A 3,850-nucleotide genomic window follows, 5' to 3' on the forward strand; every position below is an offset into this window, starting at 1 on the left:
GTGAAGTCGGTGGACCACGACCCGTGGGGGAAACCCTATCGGGTCGTCCTGCGGAAGCTCCGCGGCCCACCGGCTTCCGGTCAGCTGGAGGCGGAGGTGCTGGAAAGGGCGGTCGACACGCTCTTTCCGACACATCCGCCCCTGCCTCCCTCGGCGTTCGGGGACGACGAGTCGATGGAGGAATTCACCGCCCAAGAGGTGGCTGACGCAGTGGCGCGGGTGCGGGGCCGGAACACAGCTCCCGGCCCCGACGCGATTCCAAACCGGGTGTGGGGGTTGGTCCACGACCTCGCCCCGGAGTGGATAAGCGCCGTCGCTAACCGCTGCCTCGCGGAGGGTGAATTCCCCACGAGGTGGAAGAAGGCCAGGCTGGTGCTCCTGAGGAAGGGTGACAAGCCCGAGGGTCTCCCCTCGTCGTACCGACCGCTATGCATGTTGGACGACCTGGGGAAGATCCTCGAGCGGCTGCTCGTCACCCGAATCGAAGCCCACCTGGCCTCAGTTGGAGGACTGGCCGAGGGCCAGTTCGGTTTTAGGAGAGGGAGGTCGACGGACGACGCGGCCTCCCTCTTTAGGGACCTGGCCCTCAGAGCCGAGAACGGACCGGGCTTCGGGGTGGCGGTGAGCCTGGACATCCGGAACGCGTTCAACTCCGTGCGATGGTCACACATCCTCGGAGCGCTGGACGCGTTTCGGGTGCCTCCGTACCTCGGGCGGATGATCCGGTCGTACTTCGGCGACCGGGTCATCACATACGAGAGCGCCGCGGGCCCGAGAACCAGACCTGTGACGGGAGGCGTCCCGCAAGGGTCGGTTCTCGGGCCTCTGCTGTGGAACATCGCGTACAACGCGGTGTTCCGCGTTCCGCTACCACCGGGCGTGCGCATCGTCTGCTATGCGGACGACACGCTGGTGGTGGCGGAAGGCGCCTCGTCCGAGGAAGCTGGATCCCGGGCGAACTGCGCTCTTAGCGCAGTCACCGCCTGGATCCAGCAGGAGGGGAGCGGACTGAGCCTCGCCCTGGACAAGACCGAAGCGGTCCTGTTCACGGGCAGGTACAAGTTCGCTCCTCCGCGGCTCACCGTGCTGGGGGTGGACGTCCCGCTCAGGGATTCCATGACGTATCTGGGCCTGGTCTTCGACAAACGTCTGATGTTCGGGCCGCACATCACTCGTGCGGCCCAACGGGCCCAGAAAGTCATGGACAGCCTGGCGGGGCTCATGCCCAATCTGGGAGGACCGAGGGAAATGCGGCGCAGACTGCTCGTCAGCGTCGTTCACTCGGTTCTCCTGTACGGGTCCCCGGTCTGGGCGGATACCCTCGAGTATTCGCCACTGCCAGGATCGCCCGGGAGAGGCAGACAACGCTCTGCACACCCTCTTCCGGTGCGAGGCGTGGGCCCAGGAACGGGACTCGCTGGAGTCCCGTCTGGGGTCCACGATCCGCGTCGGGTCCTTGGTGGACCTCATGTTGGGAAGCCGGGAGGCGTGGAGGCTCGTCCAGGCGTTCGCGGAATCCGTCCTGAAAAGGAAGGAGGAAGCCGAACGCCTGAGGCAGCGGCAGCCGCGCCGCCCGGTACAGGAGGACCTAAGGCGCTGGTTTAGGCCGGTGCCTTAGGTATAAGTGTGCTTATATGTTTGTGAATTATTTTATGCCCCCTTCGCAAAGTCCTGCCCCCACCTCCACGTGGTGCAACCCGGGCAACGGATCCCGACTTTTGGGATCCGGCTAACGGGGGAGGCCACACCACGTTGTGAATCAGCTCTTGATTAATTTCGGGCTGATTCACAACGTGGTGGTGTGAGTTTTAGAGACGGCGTGGGCCGCCCTGAGGCAATACCTAACGGTAGTTCCGGGGCGGTCCGCATGTAGGCCGGTCGTGTTAAAAAAAAAAAGGGAAGGTGCAACTACCTACTGCATAAATGGGGCATGGTCGATTCACCACTGTGCGAGTGTGGGGAGATCCAGAAAATCAACCACATCGTGGAGTCATGCACGCTCACAAAATTCAAAGACGGGATGGTAAAATTGCATGAGTGTGGCCCAGATGCAGCGAACTGGCTCGAGAANTAGTAATATATTCATTAAGAAATACATTATTTAGCCTAATAAAATTCCAAAATCTGTTAATTTCGATTTGTATATTTAAAAACTAATTGTTGAAACTGTTAGGTAAAATATAAACTAGCTATGTTAATCTAAACTTAATTTACCCTAATATATATATATACAACGAATCAACGTAAAATCATTCTATAACAAACAAATTAATTTAAAATTACGCTTGAATAAACGTAAAATAAACAATTTACTTATATAGTAATATACACCAACAATTATCTAGTGAAAACATGTTGTTTCATTGTATAATTTACAAATAAATATAAAGGAAAATTTGCTTTAAAATATACCATGGATTAAACATATAATTCAATATTTACAACTGTCGCATTAATTGCATTATACATCATCTATTAATAAGCGGAACGATAATTATTTACTAAATAATACGAAAAAATATATAAACCACAGCTTCAAAATACATCGTAAATTTAGGTTATACGTATAACGTATATACAAACGTATATTCAACTCTACTATGAATAAAAGAATATATTTGAAGTATAGATTTTCTTCTTGGTGAAAATTTTGAATACGGTAGCCGTATTCCCATATAAATTCGTAAGTAGCCGTAATAATACGACGGTTGTAAAGTATTTACTCTCGAGTACAGGTATTAAATAATTCTTTTATTTATATAACGTAAAAACACAAAGTCAAAATATAATATAAAAATATCACACAAAATTAATTAAGTTGTATAGTGAAAAATGTTATTCGCACACCAAAGACCTAACTCATAATTTGACGTTCCTTCGACAAAACGTCCAGTCTCCCTCCATTCTTTTTCATGTTTCCCTTTTATATTCTTTTTCCTACCATTATTAATTTGCTTACCCTGCATTTCCCTTATATATGACATTATAATATTGCTTGAGAATTTAAAAATTGCTTACTACTGTCTTAAACCCTTATGGAATATGGGAGATGGAGGTTGAAGGTATTTTATAATTGAACAATATCAAAATAAATAAAAGAAATCAATAAAAGAATTATTATTGTTTTTCGGGTAATTAGGTGGTCTTAATGAACGAATCACTCTGTATAACAAGTTTATTAAATTGTTACAAAAATAAATATAAAAGTATTACATTTGTGAGGACATTTTTCCCTGTGGATAGTGGATAAGAATACTTCCACGGCCCTTCTGCCAGTCGTAAGAGGCGACTAATGAGGTTGCGTCAGGACTATGAATACACATAATGTATAAAATCTTTGCTGTCTCTGCTTGTGTAGATTTGTTTTAATAAGATTATTTTCAATTTTATAGGCTAGTTAAATATGTATGTTTCCATTAACAAAAAATAAAGTTTAAGGCCATCTAAGTTATAAGAGATGATTTTTAAAAGTAATTATTAGCTGATAAATCAAGAAATTAAATATTTGTTTACAATATTGTATTTATTTTGCGAGTAATCGAATGGTTCATGATAAAGCGATCACTCTGAATACACATAATAATAATAATAATAAAATAACTTTGAGTTTCAAATATGGACAATAAGTAAATCTTCACAAATCTATCCAAACAATTTCTTTCCTTTTATGATAAGTAAATGCAAATTAAAAAAAAAACCCAGCACAGGGGGGTCGCGGCACAGTGGTGACGTGGTATAGATGGATCAAGTATAATGATATCTGACAGTGATTAAAATCACTATCAAAAAAAAACGCTTCGATGCAAATCTTTAGATACTGTTTAATTTTAAAAAATTGGTGGACTATTCC

Source organism: Daktulosphaira vitifoliae, unplaced genomic scaffold, assembly GCF_025091365.1.
Source record: "Daktulosphaira vitifoliae isolate Bord-2020 unplaced genomic scaffold, ASM2509136v1 Scaffold_47, whole genome shotgun sequence".
NCBI lineage: Eukaryota > Metazoa > Arthropoda > Insecta > Hemiptera > Phylloxeridae > Daktulosphaira > Daktulosphaira vitifoliae.